Source organism: Lagopus muta, chromosome 9 (genome assembly GCF_023343835.1).
Source record: "Lagopus muta isolate bLagMut1 chromosome 9, bLagMut1 primary, whole genome shotgun sequence".
NCBI classification, from domain to species: Eukaryota; Metazoa; Chordata; class Aves; order Galliformes; family Phasianidae; genus Lagopus; species Lagopus muta.
In genome coordinates this window covers 2,654,076-2,665,776 of record NC_064441.1, presented here as the reverse complement: position 1 = coordinate 2,665,776, position 11,701 = coordinate 2,654,076, and the positions used below count along the sequence as shown (strand labels likewise).

The window sequence follows — 11,701 nt, the reverse complement described above, 5'->3', positions numbered from 1 at the left end:
TATGTAGCAATAGCTATCGTTGAAAGAGATTATGCTTCATATCATTACGTAAAACAGTACTACCATTGTCATTTTAAGATGATAGGACTTAAACAGAGATTATAATTAAAGCAATGTTTTGATCTCCCAGTTTCTTGTGATCCAAGCAAACCAACATAAGAATTCCACAGCATTAAGCAGATTCATTTTAATATCTGCAGTAAGGAATCAAGAAATCTAAGATCAAATTCAGTATGCTAGATTATCCTCTAGAGCTTTTATCAAGCTAGTAATACTTGTAGTATGAAAACACTCCAAACTACGTGTGATTTTATGATTTGAGAATACAGCATGTCAGACATTTGCATGACCTTGAGCAGCCTGAGTTTTGCCAGTACTCAAACAGAAGGTTCAATTTGTTGCTCAGCTGTTGCTCGCTGCTCACCTGTTAGCACTTTGCTGTGGGAAGAACTACAGCTGCAGCACAATCACCATCAGCCAATAGATAGAGGCTCTCCCATTTCTCATTGGACGTGGCTGATTGCCTCATTGGAAGTGCTGTGCCTGAAGGCAGTATATAAAGGCAGACCAAGGGCTGGGAGCTGTTGTGTGGAGTCCTGGGTTTGTGGGTGACTTGTTGGTAATGGGGTTTTTGTTTTTGTATAATTGCTGTCTCTCCTTTTATATGCATAAGGTATGTAATGGGGTGTGGGTGGCTATTAAACCTAGCTGGGCTTTTTTTGTGTGCTTCTGATGTTGTTTATGGTTTTTTTTGTATGGGTCAAGCTTTTCTCATTGGTGTATGTTGATAGGGTAAGTAGCTATGAGTAGAAGCTGTGTATAAGTTTCTGAAGGTCTGTCTTTCCTAGAACAACTGAGTGCTGGAGCAGGCTGCTCAAAGAAGTCATGGAATTTTCTCTTCAAGAGATCTTCATAAGAGGCCTGGATTTTTTTTTCCTGTGTGGTCTGCTGCATGCAATCTGCTTTAGAAGGTGAATTGGACTTAAATCTCTAGAAGTCCCTTTTAACCCCTATGTTTCTATCTGGGGATGTATGTTGGTGACTTTTTTCATTCACAGAATCATGGAATTGTAGGGGTTGGAAGGGACCTCCAGAGATTGAGTCCAACCCCCCCCCCCCCCCCCCCCCCCAAAGCAGGTACCCTACAGTAGGTCGCACAGGTAGGCATCCAGGCAGGTCTTGAACATCTCCAGAGAAGGAGACTCCACCACCTCCCTGGGCAGCCTGTTCCAGTGCTCCGTCACCCTCACTGTAAAGAAGTTCTTGCGCGTGTTTGTGCGGAACTTCCTATGCTGCAGTTTCTAGCCGTTTCCCCTTGTCCTGTCTCCACTCACCACTGAAAAGAGTCCAGCCTCGCCATTCTGCCCCCCACACCGTAGATACTTATAGACCTGGATCAGGCCCCCTCTCAGTCTTCTTTTCTCCAGGCTGAACAGACCCAGTTCACTCAGCCTTTCTTCATAGGGGAGATGCTACAGGCCCTTCACCATCTTCGTGGCCCTTTGCTGGACTCTTTCCAAGAGATCCCTGTCTTTTTTGTACTGGGGAGCCCAGAACTGGACGCAGTGCTCCAGATGAGGCCTTACCAGGGCAGAGTAGAGGGGGAGAATCACCTCCCTTGACCTGCTGGCCACGCTCTTTTTAATGCACCCCAGGATGCCATTGGCCCTCTTGGCCACAAGGGCACACTGCTGGCTCATGGCCAACCTGTCATCCACCAGGGCACCCAGGTCCCTCTCTGCAGAGCTCCCCTCCAGCAGCTCATTCCCCAACCTGTACTGGTGCATGCAATTATTCCTCCCCAGATGCAAGACTCTACACTTGCTTTTGTTAAACCTCATCTGTGTTTTTTTTTTTTTTTTTTTTTTTTTTTTTTTTTTTTTGTCCAGCTCTCCAGCCTGTCCAGGTCTTGCTGAATGGCAGCACAGCCTTCAGGCGTGTCAGCCAGTCCTCCCAACTTCGTATCATCAGCAAACTTGCTGAGGGTGGCCACTATCCCCTCATCAAGGTCATTGATGAAGATGTTGAACAAGAGCAGACCCAGCACAGACCCCTGAGGAACACCGCTAGTTCCAGGCCTCCAACCGGACTCTGCACCACCAACAATGACCCTCTGTGCTCTGCCAGTCAGCCAGTTCTCAACCCACCTCACTGTCCACTCATCTATCCCACACTTCCTCAGCTTTGTTATAAGTATGTTGTGGGGGACAGTATCAAATGCCTTGCTGAAATCAAGCCATCCACTGCTCTCCCCCCATCCACCCAGCCAGAGACAACATCATAGAAGGCTACCAGGTTGGTCAAGCACGACCTCCCCCTTGTGAACCCGTGCTGACTACTCCTGATAACCTCCTCTTCTTCCAGTTGTCTGGAGATGACATCCAGCACAAGCTGTTCCATCACCTTTCCAGGGACAGAGGTGAGGCTGACTGGCCTATAATTGCCTGGGTCTTCCTTCTTGCCTTTTTTGAAGACCGGGCTGACGTTGGCTCTCCTCCAGTCTTCAGGCACCTCCCCCATCCTCCAAGACTTCTCAAAGATGACCGAAAGCGGTTCAGCAATCACCTCTGCCAGCTCCCTCAGCACCCGTGGATGAATCCCATCGGGTCCCATGGATTCCTAGCTAGGGAAGTTAGCGAGTGATGAGGTATAGGTTATACTCTGTTCTAGAGCTTTGGTTTAGAGTGTTCTTCATGTGTGTGGTGTTTTGTTTTGTTTTGTTTTTTTTTTCCCCTCACTTCTGGACAAAACTAGGTAGCGGTTGATGGGTTAGACCTCAGGAGGATTGTTATGTTTTACTCTTAAGGAATGGGCTTGTTTCTATTGGCTTGATGGGGACTTCCTGTACTGGAGCTGGTGTAGGGTTTGCCTTCCTAGGGACACTTCAGAGGCTCATCTGTAGCTCTCAAAAAAACCAGTCTTCCACAGTGAGCTGTTTTCAGAAACCAGTGAAGTTGTTTCCATCCTAGAAAGCTTTCAAAGAAAGTGTGAACCTTAATCTTTAGTTAACAAGACCAATGTTAATAAACTGTTAGACTACTCTAATGAGTAATTATCTTTTCTGGTTCTAATTACAGGGAAGAGAACTTGCAAGATCACAAAGAATGTGTGAGGCCAGCTGGCTGTGCGCTCAAGTTAGAATGGGGAAACAAGCTACTAGGGTTCAGAACAGAAGTTGGGAAAGGAGGTGGAGTATTCTTGCCTGTTGCTTGGATTTGTAACAGAGAGGGTAAGGAACAAGATTACTACAGGAACTTCTAATGGTAAAGTTCTTCCAAGTTTGTTGGGATTTGGGAACAAGATAATGTATGCAAAGAGCAATTATCATTCAAGCTTGATGTGAAGGGGTTTAAGCTGTGAATTTACTGGGGTGAAATTTCCTGGGTTTCCTAGAAAGTTGTGCAAAACAAGGCTAGCTTGAATCCTAGAACTGCTCCTAAGGAGAATTGAGGGTGGAAGGGGATTTTGTTGCAATTAGATAAAATTTCCAGGGGTTTGTTCAAGTGTCCTTTGTGAGGGAAGGTAAGTAGATGATGCTAACACCTAGGATGCAATGGTGTTAAGGGTAGGGCTAAGGATCTCCTAAAGCCCATTCAACCAAGTCTTGTCCTATATAAGAGGGTGGAAAAAAAAAAAATAAATAAATAATCACTGTTAACTGTGGTTCCTCAGTTGTTTATTCTCAGAGCAGAGCATAGCCCACAAAGCCAGTTGCTGTAAGAGTTGAAAGATGACTTCTGTGTTTCAAGTTTCTCTACAGGTAGAAGCCATAACAGAAGCCATAGCTGACATATGGGCAAATGCATGTAAGGAAGAATGAGGTAAGGTTTGAGGGTAAGTTCTTAATTAGTGAAATGTATTGTATGTTTTGGCAAGCATGGGCTACTGAGGTGAAGGTGAGGGACCTACCTACCTGTGGCGCAACGTATAGCCAGTAGAAGTATAAGAATTTGGGTTATGAGGCGGATGCCTTATAGGGATCCAAAATATCATCCGTCATGTTTGATGGAGAGATTGATTAGGGAGTCCCTTAGGTAGGGGGTGGGACTTCTGGGTGCTGCAAGCTGTCCACAGAATCACAGGGGTTGAAAGGAGGGACCTCTAGAGACTCTGTTTCATAGCCTGATTACCTAGCTAATGTAGATTCTCCACAGTAAAGATAGCCTTACTCAGTGGAGTAAGGCTGTCTGGGTAGGTCTTGAATTTCTTCAGAGAAAGGGACTCCACCTCCATGGGCAGCTTGTTCCAGTGCTCTGTTGCCGTCAGAGTAAATCTCTTCCTTATGTTTCTATGGCACTTCCTGTGTTATACTTGCTTTGAATCACTGAAAAGAGCCAGGTTCCATCCACTTGACTTTCATACTTTGGACTGCATAAACAGTTATAAGATGCCCCTTGTCTTCCGAGCTGTGTGGCCTGCCTTGTTCAGCCTGGAGAATACTGCTGCCTCATGGCCAACCTGCTGTCCACCAGGACACCCAGTTCCTTAACTGCAGAGCTCTTCTTTGGCAGGTCAGCCCCTAACCTGTACTGATTTGTGCAGTTATTTCTTCCTAGGTGCAGGAATTTAATATTGGTGAAGCTCATCAGGTTCTTCTCCATCCAATTTTCAGTCTGTCCAAGTCTTGTGGAGTGGCAGCACAGCTTTCTGATGTCATCCACTCCTCCCAGCTATTATTGTCATTGTATTTACTGCAGGTATGTTCTAGCCCTTTCTCCAAGTCACTGATCAAGATCTTGAACTGGGCTCAGTACTGACCCACTTTGAGTTACAGGCCTCTAATTAGACTCTGCTGTTGTTTATGACTCTGAGCTTTGCCAGTCAGCCAGTTCTCAATTCAATGAGGTGAATTCACCTCCTTGTCTACTCATTAATCTTGCAATTACTTAGTCTCACTACAAGGTTGTTGTGAGAGACAGTCTAATGTCTTGCTAAAGTTTAAAATAGACAAGCTCCACTGTTTACTACTCTGGATCATAGAATCCTTAGAGTTGGAAGGCCAGTTAGTCCAACTCTCCTGCAGTGAACAGGGACACCACAGCTAGATCAGGTTGCCCAGGGCCTGATCCAGCCTCGTCTTGCAAGTCTTCTGGGATGTGGCATCAACCACAAATCATCAAGTAGCCTTTTTAAGTGCCTTAGCACCTGCACTGTAAAATGTTTTCTTCCTTATATGTAACCTAAATCTACTCTTCCTGAGTTTGGATAAGCTTCTCTTCTGTTGTGTGGAGATGGCAATCAGAAGTTGTTGTTCCATCACTTTTCCAGTGACAGAGGTGAAGTCTGACTGGACAGTAGCTGCCTGCATCGTCCTTGCATTTCTTGATGACTGAATTGCCTATCCATCAGTTTTCAGGTACCTCTTCCATTCTCCAGAGCTTTCAAATATGAATGGTTCGGCAGTCACTTCTTCAAGCTTCCCTCAGCATTCCTGGGTGCATCCCACTGGGGCCATGGATGTATGCATGCTTTTTCTTCATTTACTAGGTATTTGCAGATCAGATCTTCATTGAATAAAAGGAATTCTTCATTTCCTTGGATTCTGACTCGCTTCTGGAGTTCAGGTTTTCTGAGGGGCTGTCTTAGCTGTGAAGACTGAAGCACGGTAGATGTTCAGCATCCCCTGTTACCAGGGCACCCTCTTTAAGCAGTGGACTTGCATAGCTTTCCTTTTATTGTGCAGGTAGGGGGGTGGAAGGAGGGAATGTCATCTTTGCTTGTGGTGTATCTGTGAGCTCCTTGTTCATCCGTGAAAGTTTCCTGCCTATTTTGCTCTATCTCTTAAGGCTGCATGGATCTTCTGCTTGAAAAAAGTTGTGCTTGATCTCTGACCAACTCTTGTGAACCACTTACCTTCCAACATGCTTTGCCAAAGGATACCTCCAGGTATGTACCAGAAGTCCAGGGTTGCTACTTCACTTACTCTCTTGCTACTTCCACACAGGATCCCAAAATCCACCATCTCACATGATTACTGCATCTCAGGCTGCCCCTGACATCCACATTACCCAATCAGCCCTTCCTTCTTAGAGAGAAGATCCAGCAGAAGACTCTGCCTTGTCCACTTGTCCATCACCTGCACCAGAAAGTCATCTTCATATTACATTGAGGGAACCTTCTGGACTGTGTCTGACAGTCTTGCTTTACCAAGAAATACTGTGTAACTGAAGTTTCTCACAAGATTGAATGCCAATATTTCTTGTATGTGTTGATAAGGTAAGATTGATAGGGAAGAAAGCAATCCTATGAAGGTTGAGATACCTGACAAATCCCGACAAGAAAACTCAGCTAAGTGGGGAGCAATTTTTTTTTTGTCCTTTGTTTAGTACACTTGTGGAGCTGAATCAGTCTACTAGGGGATTAAAGTAATTTTATGAGGCTATTTTTGGGAGGAGGGCTGTTCATTGTGTGTTTTATCTTAGGAGAATTTAAAGGCTAGGATAGGTCAAGGGCTGTGTGGACAATAGTAATGTATTTTTGTGTTTATAAGGGTGATTACTTGAGATTGGCATGATGTAGCATTGGCATGATGTAGCATGATCAATCCTGCTGGGACACAGCATAGGGTGAGTTGTATAATGAGGGTGGATAGTTGACTTCATTTACTGGGCTAATTGTGGGGACATGGTTGAACTCCGGACTAAATAGGTAATGAGTAGGCTGCAAGTTTTTAGTGGAAGACATAAGGATGAGGATAGTAGCACTCGAATGTTGAGGTATAAAGGGTTTAATTTCAATGATCAGTTCTTTCAGGTAGAATCCTGATAGGAATGGAGTTGCTGTTATATTAATAGTAGGCAACAGTCAGGCAAGAGACAGATGGGGGGGGGGGGGGGGAGGGGAGGAAGGAAGGGGTTGTCTGTGGGGAGCCCACTTTCTCTATGTCTTCTGTATTTTTCAGGATATGAACAATAAGGCCTAAGCATAGGAGCGGTACGGTTTTATACACCTTCAGAATTGTGTGCAGAATTCAGCAGTGCATTCTGATTTGCACCACCTCTCAGTAAGTGAGAAGGTCAGAGCTTCTGTTATTAGGATTGCATTATGGTTGATTAGAACTGTGTTGCGTAAGGGGGTTCTGGAAATTAGTGCTTAGTATCTCTATCACTTCTAGCTTTGAAATGAGATATGGCTCAAGTGTCATCTTAAATTGTACAGCTTTTCTGTATGTTTAGGACAGATTGAAATGTCAGAATCAATCCTTTTAGATAGGATAGGAATTGTACCCCAGTAATTTGGTGTGACTGTCTTAGTAACATAAATAGCAGACTTTGCTCTAACAAACTAAGGACACAATCAAAACCCTTCAAAAGCACTGCAAACAGTCGTAACTCTGGAGACGAGTTAAATTAGTGGGTGGCCTAGGTAAGGTATGGTCGATTGTTAGGCAGATGCTTAGTGCCAGCAGGTGAAAGAGTGGGCTGGTTGTCAGAATTACTGTGAATGTGAGGATTAGTGGCATGGAAAAAGAGTGGCCTAAGGAGGCTGTGGGTTGGCTTTGTAGGCACGTTAGCAGAGCGACCAGTCATACTGGGATAGCTGGGACTAGGTTTACTGATGCCATGACCCCAGCCACCAAGTATATGGGAGTAGACCTAGGAGGTTGATTACACAGGCAAATGCTATGTGATCTTAGTAAGAGTTATCATGGTTGGTTTCGTTTACTGGGACTAAGGATTTTGTGGTTAGCTAAATATTTACATAGCTGAAGAGCTGATATTCATTTAGCTTATTCATAGAATTGGCTTATTCATGGATTATCTAGTGACTGGAGTAGGAGAGCTGTGAGTACAAATACTGTTGTTTTCTTCTCCTTATAGGAGTGGGCTTAAAAGTTGGTTGGGGGAGTTTAAGGTTAGGACTTGAAGCATGCAATCAGGTTCACGGGGGTAGTTGTGGAGTTTAACTTGAGATGTTCTGCAGAAGGGAATGGAAAGAACTGCAGTTGGAGAGGTAGTGACATGCTGAGATCTGTTAAAAGTAAAATGGTAAACCATATATTGCTTCACAGGAGGGGGAGGTATTCTTGGTCTTGCTATGTGTCTAGTACTAGCTCATAACTCATTAAGAGGACAGCAGTGAGGATCAAGTTCTAAAGTGTTTGCAAGGAGTAGATTCAAGCAACTAGGATAAGCATGTAGGGGCAATTAATTCCACAAATTGGTGGTAATAATAGATTTCCTTCAGTTAAACTGGGATTGTGGCGCTTTTTTTTTTTTTTTTTTTTTTTTTTTTTTTTCTACTTGAACCCCAAGGTTTTTCACTCTTCAGAAGAGAAGAACGTATCCAACAGTGACAATTGCTCAAATGGATGTTCGACAGGGACTATAATGCAGTGGTCAAATTCCAGTAACCCAAAGTGTCTTTCAGGCAGGTCTGCTCTGGGTATTATTAGGAATCAGATTATAAGCGGCAAGACTTCAGGATCTCTTTCTCAATTGTATTCCACATTATAACATCATGTAGTGCGCTGGGAGTTAGAGTTCATACTCCAGTTCTGTGGACTGCTGATATTTCCATATACCTGGATCTCAGAACAGAATAACTACATGCTACGTCCCCTCATGCACTTGGTGTTCTCTTTTTCTCCATTTTCAGAGGGAAAGATGAAGCTGTGTGGAGAGGAAGAGACCTGCCTTCTTCAACCTTCCAGCTTGATTCGTTAGTTTTAATTATATTGTATTACAGTACAATAAAGAGTGTTATCTTGCATACCAGTATCTTTATTCCTTCTTGCATCACTGCTGCTTTTAATTTTTAAGGCCATCTCTATCCCTTTTTCTCGCGTGTGGGTCCCCCTCCTACAGTAGCCATAGAACAGGACCCAACCAGCCCCTAAAGCAGTAACAAAATCAGTTATGAGCAGACAAATTTGATAAGATTGACAGCTGGGATGTTTTCACTGTGGGACTTGATTTATCAATCAAGTAAAGGGCACGCATGGTAGGCAAATGAGAAGGATTAGTGAGAGGGCCTGGGGCGTGGCTTTGGGAAGCTCAGCTTATTATGCACTAATGGCACTGCATGGTTTATTGTGTTTGCATGAAAGCAAGAGTTCAAGTAAGCAAAGCGAACAGCAGGGGGGGAGTGCTACTACCACAGCATAACAGTGACACGGAAAGAGTTGGCCTATAAAAGTCTTAGTGCTTACGAGGAGAGATTGGCCATCTGAGATAATAAGAATTCACATGACCTTGTCTTCACAAGGATAGATAGCTGGTACTCCAAGGGCATTAAAGAAGCACAACGTGGTGTGCTGTTAACAGTCGGAAGAGTAAAAAATACACAGCCTGGCTTTCCAGTTAAGAAATTGACTAGGTAGTTTGTGAATAGGCTTCTAGGTAGTTTGTGATGGTCCCCAGGCAGAAGGAACAAAGGAAAAGCAATTCCTCAAATGGGTTATTTAAAATGGGAATCAGATGCAATTCAAACATAATGAAATACATTTCACTTGAGACTGCAAGAAACCTTAGAAGTCTTCAAGGAATGCTTGGACCTTAATCATAGAAACTATTTGTGAAAGTATGTACTAATGTTAACCACAATTTCAAAGCATGAAATAGCAGAGGAGTAAGCACTACCTAAGTAGTATAAGGAACGTATTGAACTAGATAAGACTTAAGGATGAGGACTGAACTAGCACACAGATATGACAACTAGAAGATATGCTACTGATGTAAATGATGGCAATTAAAATATTTTACTTAACTTGAAATTGAATGCCTCACTGCTATGGTGGGGGGTGGAAGTGGAACTGATGTAACGACAATGGATTGAACTGAGTTACTCTGTGACACAGGACAGCAGAGGGGCAGTGTGAATAAACTGAGTCTAAAATACAGATGAAAATTAAAGTGAGTACAAACCAGTAGTAGAAATAAGTTGCACAAAATAAATAAATAAATAATAAAAAATTTGCTAAGCACAGATATAAAATAATAAAAGACAAACACAGAAGGGGATGAAATGCTGAAGAAGAAAGCAGTGATGTGCAAGGTAGTTAATCTGACCACTGATGGCGCTGTACTTTCTTCTGCAAATATGCTTGTCTGTGCAAGAAGATCCCAAAAGAGTTTATGAAGACGTACAGCAAAGGGCAGCGATGAAGAAAAAGAAGAGTGGAGAGCAGGCAAGAACTAGATTAAAATGATATGCAAAACCGTATGCAGTGAGTTTAATGAGGCAATAAAGATGATTGTGGGGTGATTTCTAGGTGGAGCAACACCAAACAGGATGAAAAAAGAAGATGAACGTCAAATGTAAGGCATGCAAAAGGTGCAAAAAATACGCAAAAAGGCACAAAGGGCGCAAAATAGCCACAAAAAAAAGGCACAAAACAAAAAAAGGCGCAGAGGGCACTTGTTACTTAGAAATTTTACCCTGTTGAACTTAGAAAAATAGATCTTTCTTACTTATGAAAACTCGAACTTACTTTGAAAACTTCGGCTAGCTTTCAAACTTACATACTTAGAAACACCAAAACTTACACACTTCAACCTTTTAAACACACAAAACTAAAAACTTCATTCAAACTTATGTGCAAACTTCTTCAACCTTTCAAACTTAGTTATTTTCTAAGTTTCTAAGAAACTACTTTACTTAGAAAATTAGCACTTATTTAGAAAACTAGATCTTTGAAAATTCAAACTTCAACCATTCAAATTTCAAGCTTCCAAACTTACGCACTTAGAAATACAAAACCTTTCAGACTTCAAATTCTTAAACTTACAGAACTAGAAACTTACAAATATAGAAATTTAGAAGCTACATTAGAAATGTGGAAATTTAGAAACTAACTTAGAAACTTGCTTAGAAAATCAGAATTTAGACACTTACAAGTTACTTAGAATCTTAGACACATAACTTAAAACTTGGAAACTTAGAACTTACTCGGAAAATTAGAACTTAGAAACCTAGACACTTAGAATGTAATTAGGAAACTAGAACTTGGAAAATTCTAACTTACTTTCAAACTTCAAAGGTACAGACAAACTTTTAAACTTTCAAAGTTCCAGGCAAACTTCAAACTTTCAGACTTAAAAACTAACTTCAAACTTTCAAACTTCCACACTTCAAACAAACATCCAAACTGCAGTCTTAAAGACATACTTCAGACTGTCAAACTTCAAACTTCCAAACTTTCACACTTACTTAAAGACAAACTTGAACCTTTCACATGTACAAACTTCCAAACTTCCATGCAAACACCAAACTTTCAAACTTCAAATATACAGAAAAACTTTCAAACTTCAAACAACCCTACAAACTTTCAAATTTACTTACAATCATTCAAATTTTGAAATTGACGTGCAAACTTACTTTCAAGCTTACTTTCAAGTTTACTTAGAAACTTTCAAACGAACTTACAAACTTTCAATTTTACCAGCTTAAAAATAAGCTTTCAAGCCTACAAACAAACTTACAAGCTTTCATACTTAAAAGCTTTCTTACAAACTTATAACATTTCATACTTACAAACAGTGAACATTTTGACTGAGTAGCATGGCGTACTGTGGGGTGGTGCGAACACATGCACAGTTGATTAAACAATGAGAGTAGTTATCAGAGTTTACACAAGTCAAGCTATGTTAGGTAATTGTGATGCTCCTTTGTGGTAAGCCACCTGTCACGAAGCAATTCCAGCTGAAGACTCAATCTGCTGCACAGCCTCCAGATGATTTCTAATTAGAGTAAATTTTAC

At 42.0% G+C, this 11,701-nt stretch overlaps 1 pseudogene; it reads right to left on the bottom strand.

Moving 5' to 3' along the window:
* Positions 1–3,130: 3,130 nt before the first annotated feature.
* Positions 3,131–5,962, bottom strand: LOC125697701 (cytochrome b-like; annotated as a pseudogene).
* Positions 5,963–11,701: the final 5,739 nt, after the last annotated feature.